Source organism: Harpegnathos saltator, unplaced genomic scaffold (assembly GCF_003227715.2).
Source record: "Harpegnathos saltator strain DR-91 unplaced genomic scaffold, Hsal_v8.6 scaffold208, whole genome shotgun sequence".
NCBI classification, from domain to species: Eukaryota; Metazoa; Arthropoda; class Insecta; order Hymenoptera; family Formicidae; genus Harpegnathos; species Harpegnathos saltator.
Window position 1 is genome coordinate 188,305 of NW_020229993.1, and position 23,865 is coordinate 212,169.

Sequence of the window (23,865 nt, forward strand, 5' to 3'; positions counted from 1 at the left end):
CGACGTCACAAAAGCAAAAAGAGATCTCTCCCTTGTTCGGCTCCTCTATATCCCTTCATCCTATCTTCCATCCTCGGCGTTCGCCGAATAACCCGTATTTACCGACAATTTGATCGCCGCAGAAGCGCGATCCGTCGCGCGTTAATAGCTATCGAGCCGCTTTTCAGGACGACAGCTTGTAAATAAATGAAAATCCCCGCCATAATAGGCCCTGATCGTATTATCGTGTACTGCTGCAGAATAAATAGTGGTTAAAATGCGCGCACACCCCGTCGCTCGGTACACCCGAAATTCAATTCAGTCCCGTGGGCTTGGGGTAGCGGCGCAGAGGGTGCAGGGGGTGCAAAAGCTGACAATGTCGGCCATTACGAAGATGCACGTCTGTGAATCGCGCGCGCGTGCGCGTGTCGCGTGTGGAAATGTACGTAGGCTCGGTTTGCCGCGTGTAAACCACCGCCGTTCGGCGGACATAGTCTCTGTAAATGCGCATCAAATATGCCTTTTCGCCCGCTACATATCTCTGCGCGGCCTGCTAAAATCCCGCCGTCGGGCGGACCGCCGCCGACTAACGGATCGATTGTTATTGAACCGCCAGTTAGCGTAACCGACGAACTATTTGCTAACTGGGTTAATGGAATATATAGGGTGCTGCGGCGGTAACGGGGAATACTTTATCGACCGATTCCTTGATTGAATTTCAATCGATTTTTCTATATCGGTAACTTCGCGGCTCGGCACGCTGATTGCGAAGATATTTTAATATTTAAAATTGGCGAATAATAATCATGAGAATTAAGATTCCAGGTCAAATTCGCAGCAAAGAATATTGTATTTCTCAATTGGTTATAGATAGTTAGATAGAACTGTTATAGATTAATATATTTATATATATATATATATATATGTATAGTAATTAATTTTCTGATAATAATATAAACCAGCAAAATTAAGGTAGCAGATATCCATCCATTTATTCGCATTGTTAATTGACGAAAATGAAAGCAGCGATAATCGACGTGTATACTCATACAATATAAATATTTCTTAGATATTTACATTTATAATTATTGGGGAGACATTTATAATCGGCCGCATAATGAGTACAGCGGGAATAAACGTGAACTTATGCGATGCAGATGCGCCACCGCACTCACCGCTGAGTTTCATAACACGATTGTAATTAATGAACAGTCGATAGATATCCTCACTCATCCGCGTTATTCATTTAGTTTGCTTGAGAGTCCTCGAATAAAACGACTTTAATTCGCTCAAAATAGCTTTCGATGAATTTCAAGTGAAATTGGTTTATCACTCTATCATATGTGTGTCCGCGAAGATGACCGATGTGAACCTGGCAAACAACTTAATAAAAAAAAAAATTCTCAATACGGTTCGATTGTACTTCGTTTGTACCTGTTTGTACCACTTTCCGTTTCGTTTGCACCTCAAAGAATAAAAAGATAGGGAAGGGGGAAAAATAGCCAGCAAGCAAGATATCTGAAAACGGCCAACGCCATCCAAAAGAGAATCGTTTGTACCCGTTTGTACCTCCCTTTAAATCCCTTTAAAGTACGAAAGTAACATTCCGACATATTTTGAAAATCTTGTACTCCCGGTTCCTTTGAAGTACAAACGATTTGAAGGGAGGTACAAACCGGTGCAAACGATTCTCTTTCGAAAGGTGTTGGTCGTTTTGCGATATCTTATACTTGCTTGCTGGTTACTTTTCGTCCTCCCTTTATCTTTTTAACCTTCGAAGTACAAGCGAAACAAAAAGTGGTATAAACAGGTACAAATGAAGTACAATCGAACCGTATTGCGAATTCTTTTTCTTTTTGGTCAAATTGTTTGCCAGGTCCACGGTGCAAAGACGACTCATTCGGAATTGCTTCCGGCTGAAGTAGCAGTGGTTTCAGCTGATTTATTTGTTGGAAATATTCGCCGCGTTTAAATATGTTGTTGCATTTTATAGTAGGTGACTTAACCAAATGATAACGGCAAATGATAACGTAGTTTATTTGCTGCTACGATAATCTCTTGCAGCGCGGTTAATGTTCAGACATACTACTGCATCAAGACAGGTAGTATTTAAACATGTCTAGTGCGATCTTTTGCGTAGTGATAGAAACAAACGATGAAAAAGATATATTCAGCTTGTTAAGACGGCAGCGAGGAAGAATATCAAGGTCTTTGTAAAAAAAAATTCAAAAAAATATATTTGCCTTTCATTGACCGGCTCTATGTAGAACCAAATTTAGAATTATGTTATTTCACAAATATGAGCTTGCAAACCGCCGTGCAAACTGAAAATAATGAAACTAATTTTAAATTGGAAAATGTATACTTCAATTGGATGATAAGAAATTAATACACTATATTATAGTATAGTGTTAATTTCTTATTATTCGTATTATATTTTTTATGTGGAGATTAATTCGTTTTCGTTTAAAAACATCATTCGTATATTCTCCAATTTAGAATTAGTTTCGTTAGCTTAGGTGAGGTTACGTTAGATCTAATTAGAGTTGATGAGAGAAGTTTGGTTTGCGTGGAAATTTGCAAACTTATATGTGTGTGAAATAGCATAATTATAAAAATACCTTTACGCCAATTGGTCGATATAGAACAAATATTTTCGAGCTTTTATCTACAGAAATCTTAAAGCCTCCTGAAAAATTTGTTATGTATCTTTTTATAGTTTGCTTTATTGTTTATCATAAAAATATCGCAGTTCTTAATGCATTAGTGCATTTTAAAGATTTACCGCTTCAAGTAAACATGTAAGGCGACGATAAGTTTTCGCAAGCAATCGATGAGATTCAGCTGCACTTTTTTTCAAATCAAAATAGCGTATGAATGCACATCGGGAAAACAATTTATCGCGTTCCATTTGCAGATGGCAAGACGAAACATCTCTTTAATGACTTCCAAGAGTAAATTAATTATATGATTAGAGCAGCTCCGGAATTTTCTCTGTCGTATAAAATGCACAATTATCTTCCCGTCTCGTTGTGAAATCAGAATTAACAGACTAATCCGTAAATTTGCAATATTCAAGTGCATTATATTCGCATTCGCGTTTCTCAGCTTCAGGACGGACATGATGAATTTTCAATGTCGTCTCTGACGGCATTTCCGATGGCGGTTATATTTTTCCGGACGCGGTGTAATTGCGTCCGCAAGTCTCTCATTCTAATTAAGCGCGAGAATAGAACGGATACGACAGAATTAATTCCGATATTATATCCGGAGCTTGTTGAACAATAGGAATTAAAAACGCAGATAATTGACTAAATGTCTCACCGCATTTATACACTTGTGGCTGCGTCTTGGTTTATCCGGCCCGATAACGAGATCGATGCGAAATAGATTTCGCGCGGTAGATACGGTGGATAAGCGAAATTTTCAATGTATTTTACACACGAGCCCGACCAGTGTGGAATTGGACCGTCAATTAGTGTCACGAAAGGTTGTTCTGTAAATTATGGAATATACTATATCGTCAAAACGCACGATAGACGCCGGAAATTCTGGGACTCACGGATGCCCGACACTTTCACGTATCGCGCTTCTTCCACGAATCGTGCAAACGCGCAAGACTTAATATTCGCCAGAGTACGATAACACGAAACGCACGATAACACCCGCGGTGGAAATGGAAAAGAAGAGAAACATCCCCGATAAGTCCACAATCGCGCACGCATATGTGGCTCATGCGTTTTCGCCTCGCCAGCGAGAACTCCAGATAAGCCCCCGAAGAACTGACAAATTCCACGCGAAAGTTCGCGCGAACTTTCACCCGGGCGACGCGCAAGTGGTATTTCGAAACGACAGGGGAGTCCCCTCGATCTCGTTCTCCTCTTTCTCGTCGCCGAGCTCGCCGAGCGTCGCCGTCTCGTCATCTCCCAAGTTGCATCGCGATTCGTGATCGATGAAATCTCAAGATGGACGAGAGACAGAGGAGACTCCGTCCAGGGACTTCGACTCGGGAAGGACCAACGAGCCGGCTTATTTTGTGTGCTTTTTATAACGCGCGCGCGGCCGAAAGCAGCGATACGGTAGCCACCAGGATGCATCGTTTATGCACTTTCCCGCGCTCAAGAGGAGCTGCACGTTCCGAGCCGCGAGCCGCAGTGTGTACACACGTATGTACTCTCGGCGAACGACGACGTCGTTTGTACACGAGCGTGCGCGTATATATACACAAGCGTGTGAGCGCGTGTGAATGTGCGGGCACGCGAAATCGCAGGCGTGTTGGTTCCGGACGGTTCCAAGGAGCGTCGGCATTAGCATCCTCGTCGTCATCGTCGTCGTCTACCGAACGCGCCATAACCGGCAGCGTAGCCACCGTTCCTCGAGCTCTCACATGCGTCTCTCTCTCTCTCTCTCTCTCTCTCTCTCTCCCATCCAGCGGCGATGTAAGTAAACTCCGCCGCGAAGGAAGGAAGGTACACAGGGGGAGAAAGATGGACGTCTTCTGGTAAGGCATGACCCGCGGGCATGAATATTTATCGCGGCCACTCAGCAGAGCGGCTCGTTACTTCCCGACGGTTGTCTCTCTCTCTCTCTCTCTCTCTCTCTCTCTCTCTCTCTCTCTCTCTCTCTCTCTCTCTCTCTCTCTCTCTCTCTTCCTCTTCCTCTTCCTCCCCCCTCTCTTCTCTGCCTCGTGAGCATGACAAGCTGAGGGATGCACGGGGTGTTGCCGAAGTTGCGCGCATTCCCCGGATGTCGCGGCTATTGGACACCGTATCCAGGAAGAATGACGTTTGTTGCACCGCCGAAGCACGGATAGCGGAGTTTGGAGTTGCAAGCGGCTGCGGGTCGAGGTACTTGAAAGTCCTACAGGCAATTTGGTTTGCGAGGGCTCTAATACCAAGATGCGCTGCCGGGAGTGTGGAATCGCGGAAATCTCACAGGCAGTTCTTCAAACGGCAATCTTAACGCGACGCGATAAATGAATGAAATGTCTTTTGAAGAAAACAAAATTTCTAATTTTTACAACCGAATCTCTGGCTCATGAGTACTGTTCTGACAGCTGCGCAATTTTCCGAACATGTCTTAGTCGTTTATTGTTGTATTCGGCTGGCACAATTCAGCGCAATTCGCACAACGCAGAATTCGAATATCTACCACGGTTCAAAAGCCATAGTGATCTGAAAATTATTCCTAAAAATTACTTTCTTTGAATGCTCGTACCGCGAAAACCAGCCATGTGAAGACATTTTGCAATTAGAAAAAGTTGTTGGATTTGACTTGAGCACAACTCGGCATAACTTTCAAAATTTCGAAAATGTGAAAAATTTCTTTTTGCGTCACCAATTTTTGCAAATTTTTTTTTGCAATCTGAGTAGTTTTCGATACATCTCTAAGCGGTTTCTTATTGTACTCGATTAGCGCAATTCAGCACAACTTGCAGACTTGTGATAAATGCATTGTAGAAAAAGTTATTTGTTAATTTGTATTTTAATTTTAACATTTTTTTCTTACGAAACAAAAAGAGAACAAACGACACAACGCAGCACAAATTAGTAGGAATTCACAAACAAAAATTGAGTTCATTCGGACAAAAGTGGGAGGCTGGCAAATTTTCGTTTTACTTTTTATCTCGTCTTACTTTTATTTCGTTTTACTTTTTTTTCTCAAATGTTATTAGAGTTATTGGTCTCTCGTTTGCGGCACAAATCAGCACAAACACAGCACAAGGCACGATAAAAAAAACTCAAAATTCGGAAAGTGCGGGGCTACTAAACATTTAGTTTTTCTTAATTTTCTTGAGTTTATATTTTGAGTTACAGAGTTGCGGATTGCGGCAGAATACGGCACAAACGTAGCACAATGCAGCACAATTCGAAAAAATACAAAATTCGAAAAGTGCGGGGCCAACTTCACACACGTGTTCACCGTTGAGTTTCATAACGTGATTTGTAATTAATAAGCAGTCGATAAATATCCTCATTCACTCGCATTACTCGTTTAGTTTACTCGAGGGTACTCGAATAAAATTACTTTAATTCGCTAAAAACAGCTTTCAATGAATATCAAGTGAAATTGATTTATCACTCTTATCGCACGTGTGTCCGCGAAGATGACTCATTCGGAGTTCCTTCGGTTGAAGCAGCAGTAGTTTCGGCTGATTTATTTGTTGGAAATATTTGCCGCGTTTAAATATTGCATGGTTGTTGCATGGTTTATGATAGGTGACTCAACCAAGTGATAACGGCAAATGATAACTCGGTTTATTTGCTGCTACGACAATCTTTCGCAACGCGATTAATGTTCAGACATACTACTGCATCAAGACAGGTAGTGTTTAAACATGTCTAGTGCGATCTTTTAGTGATAGAAACAAACGATGAAAAAGATATGTTCGAATTTTTAAGCGGGCAGCGGCGAGAAGTGTCTTCTCAAGGTCTTTGTAAGAAAACATTCAAAAATATTTGTTCTGCATCGACCGATGTTTCTTTAAGCAAAACAAAATTTATAATTATGTTATTTCACAAATATAAAATTGCAAATCGCCATGCAAACTGAAGATAGCGAAATTAACTTTGAATTAAAAAATGTACACTTTAATGGAATGTTAAGAAATTAGTACACCATATCGTATAGTGTTAACTTCTTATTATTCGTATTATACTTTTTTATGCGGAAATTAATACGTAATTGCCGTAATTTATCATCTTTATTTTAAAATCATCATTCGCATATTTTCCAGTTTAAAATTAGTTTTGTTAAGTTAGGTTAGATTACGCTAAATCTAATTAGGCTTGGTGCGAGAAATATGGTTTGCATGGAAATTTGCAAACTTGTATGTGTGTGAATTATAAAAGTGCCTTTACACGAATAGTATTGGTCGATGTAAAACAAATATTTTTGAGTTTTTATCTACTGAAACCTCAAGGCTTCCTTAACAATTTGTTACGTATCTTTTTATAGTTTGTTTTACTGTTTACTATAAAAAATATCGCTGTGCTTGATGCCCTAGTACATTCTAAATATTTACCACTTCAAGTAAACATGTAAATAAGGCAACAAGGCGATGAAAAAAGTCGTTAAGGCTAACTAATCCTATTGGTTCGCGAATTGTTGCGATCCCCCTACTAGTTCTAAGCTGATGAATATAAGCAAGGCCCAGCACATTCGTCTTGAACTTTAAGGCAAATCGGACGAGACTAAGAGCGGTCTGAATCGAGAAAAAGTTTAAAAAAATAAGCCTATTCTAAGGCTTCGTCGTACGAAGATGGCCTGTAAGATGAGCTTGATTGGTTTATTAGCCATCCTTTATATTCTGACGTACGACGTAACAGCTCTAAATAGCACAGGTAAGAATTTTGTCAACAACAGTTGAATGGAGTTAATTAATATATTAACAAAAATATATATTCTCGCGCACAACTTCTCTGTGTGCGATACGCATTAATATTACTTTTTATTTCAGTTAGTATTGCAGAGAACTTCCCCATTCGTGAAAAACTTTGCCTTAGTATCCAAGAATGCACCGAAGTGCAAATCAATGGAATAAAAACGAGTAATTGCTCCTTTATGCCTGGCTGTTAATAACTGCATCATCGTCTTTGGCGTGTTATGAACTTGCCGAAACAGTTATTCTTCTTAAAAATAAGCAGGATTTATAAGCCGTTCAATAGTGAACGAACCAACTACGATTCCAATATTTTAAAATTGTAATATCATATTTACATATATATTACATATTATTGATAAGCATATGTAAAAGGATAAAAAAATAAAGATATTTGTAAAATATTTTACTAGCTCTCTCGATCCATCTAGCTCCTAGCGATCCATCAGTTTCTCCGTACATACGTTCGAAGTAGCCTTGCAAAACTCAAAACTATAGAAAAAATAAAAAACAGACGGAGGGAGGGGGAAGAACGAGAGAATGATGAACCTGACACTGAACCGATACAAATAAACAAATAAAATTCGTTACGGGATGAATTAATTTTTGCGGTTTTCATGATCAACTCGCAATATGCTTTTTTTCTTAACGAAAAAGTTCGTTCATTATCTATTATTAATTGTGCGTTGACGCCCTCTAGGAAAGTGCGCGTTGTACCACGCTAAAAAATTCTCGCGATACAATATTTATCCTTTTGCGCGAATCTCAGCGATATTAAGTCGCGGAAAATTGTAAAGGGCCTCGTAGAGTTTGAAAAATTTTGCGCGTTTCGCGCAACAATCTCATAGTTAAAAACAAAAGCTTAGGTCTGATAGAATTAAATGACGATTACAAGGGATCTGTCTAAGAGCGCGCGCACGAATCTTGCGGTATAATAAAACAACACGCGAAACCGATTTTCCGTTTAATTTTTATATTTTACAAGATTCGCCGCGTGCACTGATCCTTACAGACACTTGATACTCTTTCATGAAAAGTGCCTTTTTTAAATATATCATTTTTCATTTCTACAGATCTTTTCTCATCTGTACTTCCATGTCTCATTTTAAAAGTTTAATTTTTCATGAATATCCTTCGTGTATTCGTGAAAGACATTCGATGCTAATCGAATCTTTCGGTACTTTCTGTACGTGGGTAACTAGCGGTGGATGGGAAATTGAAGTCTGTCTGACCTTTCGTGCTTTCGTGTTATTTGTCAGGATCTGTAATTAACCTGAAAGACGCGTTCCCTTGTGGGTATACTCGCGTGCGATTATGACGGACTCTTGGAAGAAGTTCTTCCCTAGGTCGTTCACCTGTGATTCCGGAACGCGATTGTTGCCAGATGAGGATACCGTGAACAGTGACACTCGTGTTTTGACATCTTCGCTCTCGCGAGTCTTGCGAATGAGCAATGCGACTCTCGTTCGTGTTGGCATTAGAAATCGGCGAAATCGCGCACGAATCCCGAGAATCCTTACGCTCCATGCGGGAGGACCTCACGTCGTTTCAGCGGGTGTAATACATGTGCGATAGTTAAAAAGTCGATACTATTTGTATAAAATATCACGTCTATTCACGGCGAATTATTCACGTTGGGCGTCTCGTGCGGAAACTTCGACGTTTGTTGCTTCCGATATTTTCCGATTATTTAGTATTACGGTCGTTGTAAGAGCCGGACGAATATGCAACGCGATGAGTGTAGCTTACGTTAAATCAATCTGGTCAATGTGATATCATCATCTGTATCGCGCTTTGATAGCGCATAATTACGAATACCGATCGTAGGATTTCTAGTGTATAATGTACCGCGAGTATAAATTTAATTGTTGTGTAATGCAACCGCGATTAATAACATCATAATTACGCGTATTACGGCCAAAGATAAATCTAACTAATCCAAGCTTCATTGACCGCCGCGGAATTTTCCTCTTTGCCAATGACGAAGTAAGATAACAGTTCTAGCTAGGAAGAAAACAGAGTTACTAATTCAGTACTAATCAGAGACTCGATTCTAAAAACTAGAGATTCGATTTTCTTGAAAGCCCAAAAGACGTCTCGTTTGTCTATTGTCACGTTTTACCTAACCGACTCTTCCTCGTTCGTGAAAGATTCACTCAGTATGAATGAAAAATCAAAACTCAAGCTCGAGTAATTCCGTTGTTATTCCGGTCTTTGCATAAAATTTTGTCCCAAGAAATTTCAAGAGTATACATTTCTCGTCCGTGAGAAATTCATTCAATATGAGTGAAAAATCACCGAAATTCGAGTAATTCTGCTGTTACTCTGCTCCTTGCATAAAACTTTGTCCCAAGAAATTTAGAGAGAGAGAGAGAGAGTATATATAGGCCACTTTCTCTCTTTCGCCTCATTTGATCTCATCATCATTGCAGAGCAGATGCGATTATTATTTATGACGTTCTTGTGCGAAATGCATGCGCTCATCGCCCAAGTAATAGCGTTTCACTCTGCCGAGGCGCCCTCGCCTTCGGAAGGCTAAAACCGGCAGCGTGCTGGCCGATTCATCGCGTCGCTCATGAAGCCTTCTTTCCGGCGGATCGCGCGCGCGAGTCGCGGCAAATTTGCGTCGCCGTGAAAAATGCGCGTGTAACGGTCAGAGGCGGACGTGACGCGCGAACGGCGGTGCATGTAATGGCTATAAAAACACACGGCGCGCTCGTCACGTAATCGCGTAAAATCCGCCGCCGCCGCCGCCGCCGTCGCTCCGTCAATCACAATTTCCGTCGCGAATCCGGACCTAACGACGAGCAGGCGAGACGCCTCTTCGCGTATATATTCCGCGCCAAATGCGGAATGTATAAAGATATATATATATATATATACATATATCGGCCAAATACATTTCTCTCACGATGCGCGCGCGAGGGGAAACGACAAACAACGAACTGTCCGCACGCCGCCGTTAACGCGACTCGTTCATCATCGGCGCTTTCTTTCCGCGAGTCCGTCCCGTCGCGGCGAGGGACAGGCTAATAACATCCAGGCTTCGAGCCCGTCGCAACATTTTCGTACACAAAGCTGCCCCCGTGCACTTAATTAATTAGCTGCCGGAGCCGTCTCCGCGTCTCGCGTCGTCGCGAGAGAGGGGTCTCCTCTTGGTCTCTGCGCGGTAAAAAGTAGAGGCGCGCTTGGTAACAGGATTACCCGCTGGCGGGTGGAGGAGAGGCGTCGGTTCCGATCCTTGGGCGCCGGCTAAAATGTGCTTTAATTAACATGTAGCCACGCGCGCGTGTTCGGGAAGCAATTAAACTCGCGGGGAAAAATATCGCGGCGTCCAGCGGTGTCGCGTCGTTAATTGAAATCAAATTACTCGTGCCGCGATTCATTACTCGCGCTGCGTGCGTTTCTCCCGTCTCTCTCTCTCTCTCTCTCTCTCTCTCTCGTTTCTCTGCTCGTCGATGCTGACGTTTACCGATGCTTATCCGCGAGACCTCTCGATAAAGTATCGAGCGCGCGCCGCAGCAAGAGAAGAAAGTTGCATTGTTTCTCATTGTAGGCAATAACATTAAAAAAAGATTAAAAACGCGTCGGTTCGCTCAATTGAAGCGATTAATGAGCGTCTGCGAGGAAGGGAAGGAGGGAGGGAGGGAGGGAAGCAGAGAAAAAGCATGACGAGAAGAAATCGATGTCGTATTTTACTTCGTAATGTGCATTGCACGTAACGACGCGATCGACGATTACGAATAACAGCCCCAATCATGACCGCTCTTTTTTCCTTCTCTCTCTCTCTCTCTCTCTCTCTCTCTCTCTCTCTCTCTCTCTCTCTCTTTCTCTCTCTCTCTCTTTCTTCACAGCGACGGCGGCGACCGCTCGTTCGACTTTTACTCGGCGCGCACGCGCTGCAGTTATTTCTAATTAGTTCACAGGTCGTTGATGAGTCGAGTAGCCTCACGTGCCTTATCTCCGGCCGATACACGCGCGGCGCAATTTGCAAAACGAGACATGTAATTTTGTGTACAGCAGCCGGCATTAAGGTGCATGGTCGCGCTGGCGCAGCGCACGGCGTCGCGCGGGAAATAACTGTCGCGGTTACCGCGTATTCGCCGCACGCGCGATAATCGATCTCGTTGCGATTAAAGCGCCAAATTGATCACATCGTGGCGAGCCGCGGCCGAAAATCAACAGCACGGATTTGATCGAATATCCGTTAATAGCCCCCCGTGCGCAGGGTAAATATCATAAACTGCTGATTACCGCTCAATCGGCAGCGATTCGCGAAAATCACTTACGGATTAGCGAGTCGGATCGCGTTATCCGCGCGAGCGTCCGCAAAGCGTCCGCAAAGCGAAAGGGAGAAAAAATTCAGCCCGTCCGTCGCGCGTGTCGCCGTCCGTTAAATGTCGTGTCAATCGCGTTATCATCGCGCGTCTCATCGTTTTATCGCGAATCGTGGATATTACGCAGCATCGCGCGATTCTGCACGAAGCAGCCGCTCTGAAGCCGTCCGGGAGTATGGTTTTTGCCTGCTGGCTGGTTGGAGAGTTCATTACGGACGGAGTCATTTCTCAGGCGTCTTCGTAAGAAGCTAAACGCGATTTAGCGGCCGTCGCGTCGTCGGTTGCTACGACGTGTTACGTTGTAATTTTGTAATTTCGCCGTGTCGCGCGCGCTGGTCGCGCTTAATAAAGTTATATTATTACCGAGATAATCGGCCGGCGACGTAGCGCCATCGCTTTACACCTTTCACCACGTTATACACGCGGCTCCCGCCGCTTCCCCCCGTCCTGCAGATCGTCGCCCAGACGTTTCAATTAGCGACCATTTCGCGCTTGAGGAATCTCGATTTCGCGACGCGCCATCGCGCCCGCTCAATTTAGCACTCCGTCGTCGGCTGAAAATTTCAAGTCCACGGCGATCGATGAAACGATAGGCCGACCGGTAACCGCGGACGACGCGAGAACGCACGGAGGGATGAAGCGGAAAGCGCCTAAAAGTACTTGAGACTTTTATGCGCGGAAAATCTATCCCCTCTCACCCTGCCGACGCCCTCTAACCCCCCGGTGCGCGCGGAAAAGAGGATCTTGTCTGGCCTACTCTCTCGAATCCGGAAACCGTGACGACGGCGATGGGATTTCACGAGAAAATTCTCCGAAACACGCAGCATCAAAATCGCGGGAATGTCGAGCGGCGAATAAGAGACGCGAGGCTTAATTGCAATTTGGTTTCTCAATAGATTGAAAATATGTGCGACAAAAAGTACATATACATTCGCGGAGGAGACGACACCGCGGTAAAAGTTATAACAAAATTTTTGTCATGTCGGACCGTACAGACCGTCATGACCAAACTTGTTATATATTTGCTTAAAATTGCACAATTATGCACGATTCGCTCTTTACTACGCGTAATAATATCATAATGACTCGAATATTTCGAATATTTGTTTACTGTTCTGTTCTGTTCTGTTCTGTTTAACAATTCATATGATTATCCAGCGTTGCAAAACAATTGTGTTAAGAGAAATATAAATGTTAATGTAATTTTTACCACATTTTCTCCGTGTGACACAAATAATTGCACGATAATAATAATATTATTATTGTTTCAACAATATTATTATCGATAATTACAACGATATTAGCCTAGCGATATTGCTGTAGAGTTGAATTAACGTCATTTTCTTCAAATTAATCCAGGATCATCTTCAAATCCTCTCAGAGATAAAGTCACCCGATAGAGTCCCGATAAAAGTCACTCGATACAGCTGAAGAATTATGGCAGCACGAGAGTATACCGGATCGGCAACCGCGATCGCTCTGCCCGCATCGATTGTGGCGATAGATCAATGGCGCGCTTTAAATGCCGCTCGATGCCGAGAGAGGCCATAAAGTGCTCTTGTAACTCGCATTCTGCCCGTGTGCGCCCAGTACTCGGAAAATGTACTCGTATATTACGGATAATTCTTTCGCGCCGTATTTGCCGCCGTATCGCAATATCGAGCCCCCGCGCCGCGGGATATAAATTGAGAAATTAGTTGCGAAAAAGCGCGGGCTCTCGGTTATAACGTATTCAGCTCGCGTTACAAATGAGACGGGATTTCCTGACGAGGCTCGCGCTCCCTCGCGCCCTCGCTGCGCTTTGTCTCCGTGGGCTCCAGGAAAAGCAGGCAGTTCCGAACAAACTTGCTGCGGCCATTAAAGCGGACTCGCGGGGTCGCCCATAAAAGGCGTAATAACTCCGCTTCATGATTATATCGTTAAGCGGCGATATAAACTCTCGATCGAGCATAAAAATGCGATAAATCCGTCGTATATATCAGAAGCGTAATTAAAAACTTGCACAAGAGCACACAAAGTTGCGTATACCAACCATTGGGCCCGACATGCGCGGTTCACGTGGTTATTTATTTATCGCATATCACGAAACAACGTCCCACTGAGATGGCGACACTTCGAATTCGTTTTATTTGTCGACATTTTAGAAGCTGATACAATTTAACATCAGCTATCCACTTATCGGGTCTGTGTGCAATTATTAAACTTCTTCGTAACTAAACTGTCGGTGGAAACGCAAAACTGAAGTTTTCCAGTAAAGTCAATTTTGCGCACTATTTTTTAGCTTAACGCTTAGCGCATATTATTAATTTATTTTCACGATAAGGTCAGATAAGGTCACTAATTGAGACACTCAGCCGAGGAATATTTTATCATTCACGTTTCATTTTATCGTTAAAATATCGAACAATTCGAGCTGGTGATCCACGGGTGCACCCACACACGTGGTGCAGAACGCGTTCGATGAAATGAAGACGCGTGCACATCGGAGTTACTAGCGTAATAGAGTTGTCGAAGTTGGAGAAAGAACAAGTTCTAACGAGCGCTCTCGAAGCTGTCAAAATATGTCTATTCCCGAGGCTCGTACATTACGGGTGCGGGTTCGAGCGATCACGAGGAAGAAGCGTGTGAATCAGTGCGAAATCAGTCGTTAGTGAACTTTCGATTGGATATTTCGGTTTCGTCCGAGCGGCAGAGCTCGTTGTACGTCGCGCCTGTTCCCGGCGAAGGAAACGAGGAAATTCGCTGCGACGTCTTTTTTATCACGCGTCACACTTGCGTTGCTGCACCGACATCATTATCCCGCAACGGTACGCTCCAGCGTTAATACACAGCGGCTGCATGCGTGCGTGCAGCACGCATCCATCAGTATCCATACCGATATCCGTGATTCGATTTTCGAGATTGTCCCGATTACAATTCCACCGTAATCATGTTACCGCGCTGTTAGTGAAAACCAGGTCGCCGCGTTAATCTTCATTAATGATTGCGGAAATTAGTCGAATATGTCGGTTCCGCAACGTGCGTTTGATAACTGTGCGCTCCAACAAATGACTCAGCCACGGGGATCCCGCGGATTCGGATCGCCGATCGCCGATCCAGGCGCGTCGTTCTCGCCTGCGGGAAAACGAACGGACGCGTCCCGTCCCGTTCGACCCGACGTCGCCGCGGACGATGACTTCGCTTCCGGACTTTACTTCCGTGCGAGACGTTCGGACGGAATTCTTCTCGTCCTCTCCGCCTCTCTCCGCGAGCGTCGTTCGGCTTCCTCCGAATCGATGGATTACACCGCGATCGTTGAGCAGGCGGCAATAATGCGCGTCTGGCTTCTCACGCTTGCGCGCGTCGCAAGGACGGAGCGAACGATCAATTCTCTTGCATCGCGAACGATTGCGAGTCTCGCTGATACATAATCGCGAGTCCCATTCTTAACGGAGGGATATTTCCGCCCGCGAAGCGGATCAGCGTTGCGCCGCCCTCCTCCTCCTCCTCCTCCTTCCGCTCGCAAGATCGACAAGATCTTAATCACCTCGGCTGAACGACTGAACGCGCCAACGGCGCTGCTGCTTTCTAGTTCTCATTAACCGCCTTGATTATCCCCTACAATGAGAGACGGGAGAAACGAGACGAGCTGCAAGGGAGGGATCCGAGCGAGCCGACACGGACGATTAACGCGACGCGTATTAGACGCACGCATACACCGGTTGATCATCCGTCTGCCGCGGCGTAGGTGGGCGATTAATACGAAGCGTTGATTAACACTGTTCAGACGCGTGTAGACGGTATCAATCGCCGGGCGCGTATTGACGGCGCGTAGATGATTAACAGCGTTACGCAACTGACTGCACGTGACGGAATTGATATTAACGAAGGAAATCAAATTAGCGTCCGAACGAATCGATAGAAGTCCGTGCGCGACGCGCCATAACGGCACCGAGTCGCGGATCCGCTCGATAGCGGCACGCAACGCGTCGCACGTGTCGCGTGTCGCATGGCGGCGATTTAATTCGCGCGAGACACCGTGATTGGGTCAAGGTGTCGTGAAAATGACGCGGCGATGCGTGGAAGGTGAATCCTCCTTTTCCTCTTCCTCTTCCTCTTCCTCCTTCCCCCCTCCCGCCGCCTACCCGGCGCCGCGCGGGGTATCCTTTCCTATCGCGCGACGTACGTCTATCCAATCACGATGATTTATGCGGCCGAGCTGCCGCAATTCCTCGACGCATAATTGCAATTGCAGCGCCCGCGCGCGGCGGCTGCCGTATCAGCTCCGAGTGCAAACGGTCGCATGCGCTTCGGGTGAGCAAGCCAACCCCTACGAGAGGGTCTCAATCCCTATTAACAGCCGGCTTGGATAGTCGAGCCGGAGGGAGGATTTGCCAGGGTCAGGAGGTGTGGCGGGCAGGTCGGTGCGGGGTGCCAGGCAGCGGGTAGTGATGGAAAGGGGGGTGATAGGCGGCGGGAGGGGGGGGAGGAGGAGGAGGAGGAGGAGGAGAGGGTTGCGTCCATTCCAGCGCCGCAAATGATTACATTGCGGTCGTCCACTAACTGGCCAGCGACCCTCCGGCCGTCTATCTGTCGATCAACAGAGAGGGATACCGAGAGCTAGAAAGAGCGCGGGGTGTTGATGTCGGCGGTTTTGGAGCTAGTCGACCTTGTCATCGGCCCATCTCCGCGGGCGAACTGACCTCTTCGACTTTTCGGTCGCGACGGTAGCGATGTCCCGCACGACGGCGAACAGCCGTTCGCTGCTGCGAAAGAACGTCGTAAGCGAGACTTTTCTCGGGGTTTCATTCTCGAAAGTTTCCTCCGTGCGTACGCGATAACGCGACTTTCTTGAAGTTCTCTCTTAAGATCTTTCTCGAGTTCTTTCTTAATTAAGGTGTTAATAGTCGTTAATCGGGACTTCCAGCTTCCAGCGGAATATTCAGATTTGAGTTTCGAGTTGGATGTGAGATTTCTAGTTTAATCGTGTTGAATCGTGGTTACAAATATATCACATACATTAATAATATTAATAATAATAATAATATAATGTGTTCCGTGTGTTATGTTTAAAAGAATATATATATATATGTCAGAAGTACAAAGTAACACTGAGCATGCAAAAAACGAGGCTAAAGCGTAAGCTTCTTACTTGGTGAAAATCCGTAGGATTTATTATACACGTGATGCACGCTTTACATATTGTACAGAAATTTGATTTTCATTTACATACAGGGTGTCCCATTTTAAAGGGATCCCCTCCCCCCACTCAAATATCTCAGATTGTGTCGAAAATATTGCGTCGAAAAATATTTCAGACAAAAGTTGTTTGGTTCGAAGGGGGACACAAGACAGCGATAGCATGTTGTTTAGATGCCGCCACTTTCGAGATATTCACTGATCATCAATTTTCTAAAGTGGAAATCTCAATTTTTTATTATATCATCTTTTTCTACCAATTAATTTGCACAACTTTTGTCTGAAAGACTTCTCGATTTAACGCAATGTTTCCGAAACATTTAAGTGAATCCTTTAAAATGGGGCACCATGTATAGCCGAAGATTTAGCGCAAACTCGAACTTAAGCGACTCAGTAGTCGGACGCAATGCACGTGTACTTAATGATTCGAGTGAAACAAGAAGACAAAAGAAAACTTCAGCCTAACTCTAAATTCAAATCCAAGAATCTCACGCGAGACAAGTTTCACGTAACGACCATTAATACGGACTCAAGTCTCAATTCTCTCTTGAGGGAGCGTTCCGAAGGCGACGGGGGAAATTTCCGAGTAACTTCGACGCGATGGAAGACACTTGAGTTTGACGAATGACGAGAAGAATAGTAAACGGAAGGTTTCAACGTCAATTCCCTCTCCTCGCCCCTGTCTCGCTCTCTCGCCGTAGGAAACCGCCGTAGAATTTTAGCGGCTAAGTATCTCAGTCTCTACTCGTACGTGACTTCCTCCGCTGAAATATCGCGAGCTCGCAGTCGCGTTACGAATGTGCAGTCGCCTTTAACAGCGTGACTTTCGACTTAATCGATCGAGGTAAGCTCGGTGACTTCTTCGCGACGAGGTCGAAACGCTCGCCAATTAGTCGCGCTCCGAATAAAATCTCCCCAAGTACCACTGCAGATGCACGTATAGCGGATACTACCACCGAGCGAAAACTTGTTTGTTCATGCTGAAATTGACCCCGATATCTTCAATGCATATATACACACACCGAGCAACTATTTATACACACTCGTGTAAGACATAAAGAACTTGGCGAAGAGATGCTTTCCGCCCGAGTTAACGAATATTCCTATCCGTCCGCGTAATGAGAGCCGACAATTAATTCGTGAAATCGAGCACTTGTTTCGGGCGATTCATCGAGAGCATCGCTACACGCTCGATACATCAGTCTGACGATGCGATCAATTGGGGGCGCAAGACGTACTTGATGGAACTTGATGGATTAAGTGAACGTCACGGCCAATGTCCGCGACGATGTGACGAATGTGACCGTCTTTTTCTCGAGATAGGAAAAGATTCTTATAGAATCTCGATCGGAAAATGAGATCTGAGAGTCTCATAAATCCTAATTCGCGTATCTCCTAATTCGTCGGAGCGGAAATATCACCCGCCGAAGTAATACAATTGGAAATTAATTAAATTTACTGTCTAGAGGACGGTGGAGCGTCAATTTTATCACCCGATCTCCTTTAGAGATATTTAATACGTTTATTTCCAAAGTGGAGGCTATTATATCTGCATACGACGTTATCGCAGGTCGGCGTAAGAAGAGAAATTCAAAGAAATGGACGACCGGTAAATTGTGTTAGCACCTCGCGACAAAGGACGCATCCTGGGGCGAGCGGTCCTGAGGAATTAACGAATCGCTAACTGAGCCCGCGGGATTTCCGCGAGGGTCTTAAAAGAGAAATAAATTTCGCACGAGCGTATATTTTTCCGAAATCCCATCGACATCTGCAGGTAAACAATGATGAATGTTCGCGCTGCCGTCGGTCAGTGCTCCGCGTTTTTCCGGCCGCGCGCGTTCCCCCGTTTCCGAAAAATCAATAGTGAAAAAAATTCGCAACGCATCGCCCGCTGCCCCGGCATATTTCCTCTGTGCGGCCGATATTTTTATATCGTGGGTAAGAACGGGCGTGTTAGAAAACGACATTCGCTCTAATAGCCGATATATAATAGCTTCTCAAAATTCGCAAAATAAACATAAATACGAAAAGATCAAACATACAAAAAATACATGAAATTATATTTTGTTTCACACGACGTAAGAGTAACAATCAATAATCGTGGTGAAGAAGCATTCGGTGTCGTATTTATTACTAGTCTAGACTGAGGATCGAGTAGCCAAAGTATCCGGTCTAAATGTTACTGTTGAATTAATTTTATGATCGAATTTAGAAAGGTTGTTTAAAGTTACGTGGACGTAACAATTTGTTGCGGTTAGAACAATTTTTCTATCTTTCCTTCTCTTTCCGTAAAGCGGCTTTTATCCTTTTGCTACTTCGCTGCTCATGGGGATGAAGCGGGCAAAACTCGAATAAACAAAATAAGCAATTTTCTTATCGACTGAATATTCTCGATCTTTGTCGGACGTATTTAGGTTGACGGAGAGATCAAGAAATCCATATTGCGAACGTGCAAGCAAAATAAATCGTGTGCTCCTTGAACGACACATCTCGCGGCGGATTTACGTACCGCGCTCCAGCTTAGCCGTGTCCTCACTTTTGCGACGAACAAAACGCGCAGGTAAACGGCTGGAAATACCGGCGGGTTGTCGCTGTTCACAGTGAAAAAGTAGCCCCAGGCCAAAAAGGTTAATTGAGAACGTGAATGACGCATCGGACAGGTGAGCGCACCTGCGTGAGCTGTGCGTTTATTTGAAGCGCGATTTGATCCGCATAGTGAATTTGAAACCCCCCAGGACCGAACTTCAACAGGCACGAATAATGGGGGGAGGGGAGGGGGAATGGAGAAGACAGGGGGCGTACGGGGCGAATGAAAGCGCGCGCCATTTAACCAAAGTGATTTATACGAAGAGGGGGCTCTCCCTCTCTTTTTTGTGCCCCCATAATTCCATATTTTCCATGCACCGGCTATCGAAAGGTGCTCGAGTCGAGTGTGTAAGGTCGAGTAGAGAGACCGGCCGTATTTACATATTTCATTATTTAATAGGCCGGCGCGCGCGCACGCCGTAGTTTCCTTGCTGCACGTCTCGCCTGCCAAATTTACGCAGAAAACTCGATACCCCCCCACCCCCCGCCCTCCCGCCGCGCTGCTCGACGGGCTAATTCAAAGCGAAACTCACGAATTAATGATCGCATCTTCGATTGTAAATTTAATTAGGCGGCAAATTGACCGGTCCCGCCTTGCAAAAATCTATAAACAGCGGCGATTCGCGGATACATAATTACCGAGAATTACGGTAATGATCAGGCCGTTCATTAAAAATATTCAGTGCGGCTGCAGCTACCGGACACTGCGGGCTACACGGTATTCTCCTTCGTCCTCTCTACCTCTCTCTCTCTCTCTCTCTCTCTCTCTCTCTCTCTCTCTCTCTCTCTACCTCTCTCTCTCTCTCTTTCTCTCTCTCTCTCTCGTGGTTAATTTGCAGCGGCCTGAGTTGGCGTATATATTAGAGCCGCGCTTCATAAAGACAATGCACTCGCGCATAATTGTTAGGAATTACGAATCTTCGTTTGCATAAGAGCGTTTCTTACGCGCTGGCACATCGCGATAAGTACAAGGTCTGGGATTATGAAACGCGAGGCGCTATCTCAAACTTTGGATATTCAATTCCATATCCCTGGGATACAGACACATAAATCGTACGTCCGCCGGCGGCGGCGGCGGCGGCGGCGGCGGCGGATTTCTCATAAATTTCATCTTTTCGCTAGATCCGGCATAATATTCTAGCCGACCCTACGTGCCCGATAAAAATATGAAAAAATGCACGTCAACCGGGACGCGTAATCGCAGTATTTCGTTATCGACACCGTAACATACGGCGTGGCAAGGAGCTCGCGCTCGCGCTCGCGTCCTTGGCCGCGCGGTTATTTTCGCGAGACGTCGATCTCGCCGGATCCGCCGGCGCGCTCCCGAGGATCACTCGTCTCTCGAGGTTCAATCTAGCCGGAGAGGCCCGTAGATCCGCTCGGGTAACGATTATCGCGTATTGCCGCTCGTATCTCCGCGCCTCTTGCTCTCGAGAAATTTGCCGTGCTGCACTCGAGGCGCGTCGACGACGGTGGAGGCCGCGAGGGGCGCGCGCGAGAGAGAGAGAGAGAGAGAGAGAGAGAGAAAGAGAGAAAGAGAGAGAGAGACGGTTGCTGTTGCCCGGAGAGATGCGCAGCGGAAATTATTAATAACCTTCTCGCGCGCGAGGCAGCGGCGCTCGCGCGCGCGGACGGCCGGGAGAAGAGAGCGAATCGTTGTTCGAGAGGGCGACAGGCCGGGGAAGAAATAGCTGACGGCTGATGGATCGCGAGCTGAGAGCGTTACTTGGAAGCGTGCGCGAGCGAGCGCGGTGATGGATCGCCGAGCGACCGGCTAATTCATAAGCGGCTGGTTACCGCGGCTGGTTACCTGGACTGGTAACCGACTCCTACATTGATACACGCTCTTGGAAGGGAATCGACCGGGCGCAACGTGAACAAGCGGTTGATTAAGTGCGAAGAAAGATGATACGCTTGTGTTGCAGCCTCGCGCCGCCGGAACGAATTCGCGAATGCGAGCGTCGGCGGGTAGGAGGGTTGGTCGACGTCGCTTCGACGGTGCTCGTTTGAAACGATCTCCACGACGAAGAAACGATCGGAGAAAAAGAGAGAGAGAGAGAGAGAGAGAGAGAGAGAGAGAGAGAGAGAGAGAGAGGGAGAGATAGAACGCGAGACGTTATCCGACTGAAGGAGATATCCGGCCGCGTTGCCGGCGGATATCGACTAATTTTCATGGAATCGACCAAGCGTCGAGCGGCGTTTTCGGCAAAGGTAGATTAAAACGCGCCGCGCGACATCGCGAGCGAATATAAATCAGCGGAACACAGGTGCGATGCATCGATCATCCTGAAATAACGGCGGTTCTATGAGCCGCGCCGCTGCTGTTAGTGTTAGTACAGTGGCTGTGTGTGGTGACGGTAATCTGCAATTCGCTACGCAGATATTACGAAATGCGCTCAGCTGCGGCGGCGCGGACGGTTTTAGCCACATTGTCCCGTTTATGTTTTTCAATTATGACGACTCGCCGGGCGAATGCGAAACGATATGGAAATTATATACATCTATTAATATCGTAGGCCGGACACATTTACATGTTAAATCGATTTATACGGAACAATATGCGGCGGATAGCGAAACGAGATTCGCAAAAATTGCGAGCGCGCTAATTGCGGCACGCAATTCCGACTGGATTTGCGAAACAAGATCTGTCATAATAGCGACTGTATTTTTACATGTAACCGCTGGAGCAGATACCGCAGTCGTAGAGCCTCCTCCATGATGTAGCGAGACATATTATACTCGTAGATTTCTAGAATTCAAGCCGGCATTCTAAACGACGCGACGGGCGAAGAGTCGGCGCGAGTCGTGCGCGGTGCCGCGTCGAGCACGAATGAAGTCCGATAAAATCGATGAAGCCAGTCGGTACGTGTAATCGTGAAATCATCGGCGGAAACTCGCCGCAGCTAATGACGCGAATCGCTCCACGAAGCCGTCGCGAAAGAAATATATGGGCCGTCCGCGTTTCGTTTCCTACCGTGCTTCATTGCCACCATTGATTTGTGCTTCGGGACTGAAAAACGACACAGAACTGTGAAACGACGATATGGCGAACTGGCGCGGCGTTAAGCGAGAAAATTAAAAGTTCGTGGTTTTCGAGTCTCTCTCTCTCTCTCTCTCTCTCTCTCTCTCTTTGTACGTCCCCCTCCTCCTTCTTTCTTTCCTTCTCTTTTCCTCTGCGCTTCGGCATGATACGATATCTCTTTGCGGATAATCCAGTATTTCTGCCGGAGTAATTTTCGTCAGTCGACGGGAACCGACGGGAACGTAAAGTGTGCACGGCGCTATTGTATAGATTTATATTTTCCCACTGAACGATATCGATTCGAAGCAACCGGTCTTTTTTACAGACAGTTTCTGTCAAAACCGATGACGTTACCCGTCACTTCAATCAATAGAATCGTGGAAAGCGATTTTAATGCTGCGTAACAATCGAGAAAAGGAGAGAGAGAGAAAGAAAGAGAGAGAGAGAGAGAGAGGGGGGAGAGAAGAAAAAAGAGAGAGAGAACGAGAGGGAAGATATATGGCGATATCTGGTGGGAATTAAATTTGTCTTGCTTGCCGTTACCTGTGTAGAGAAATCGATAATGCAAAGCAGATGCGGACGAGTCGGAATTTTACATGATAAAGCCGACAAACGAGAAGGAAACTGGGACAAACTCGCGCGCAAAGGAACGTAGTGGGCTTCGCGTGGATTTGCAGAAATAAATGTGGCTTTCTAAACTTCACGCACGCGATGTACAAAGGGCGCAGGCCGCTAAAGCCGCGGCGGATATAAATTGGTTTCGCTTATCGCGCTGCATTTTTTTTCTACTCTTGAAATACCTCGTGCTCCTGTGCCCCCGTGTTGTAAATCTTTATTAAAAACAACTACGTCTTGTGCGGCCATGGTTTATTCGTTCTCGCGCGAACGTGTGCGCGCGATTCGTGCATTTTCAGGGGATATTTCTCAACTCAGGCGTAGAAACGCGCTATAGCGCTCCTCTCATGAAGCACCGGAAGCTTCGAAGAGAGCATTAATTCTGCGGGAAATTGAATATTCCACGTCCGTGTAATTCCGATTGGAAAATTGCGTGTGGCGGAGTATATCTAAAATAGATTCTCTCCGAGATCAAGAACGAAAGGGGTTTCTGGTGCGCGCGCACGCGGAGGTATGCGAATACTTTATACTTCACAATTTCTCCAGAATAACATTCTTCAGGAATAAAATATGCTCTCTTCGGCATCTGCGCGGCACCGTCGCGTAAAGCTTTCGAGACGTGCTCCGCCGTGCAAAAACGTAATCACGTGCTCTCTCGTTAAAGCGATTCTCCTGCGCTCGACAATTCTTCCGCGAGATACGCCCGCCGCGTTTTCAATATCCGCGAGAAGCGCGCGCCCTCGCTCGCGACGATGACTCGCCGAATG

The 23,865-nt window shown here is 45.7% G+C and overlaps 1 protein-coding gene across 8 annotated transcripts in view; it reads right to left on the minus strand.

Annotated features, from left to right (window-relative positions):
* LOC105192226 (dystrophin) overlaps positions 1 to 23,865 on the minus strand; it is a 588,349-nt gene that overhangs the window by 156,739 nt on the left and 407,745 nt on the right. The window lies entirely within an intron of this gene.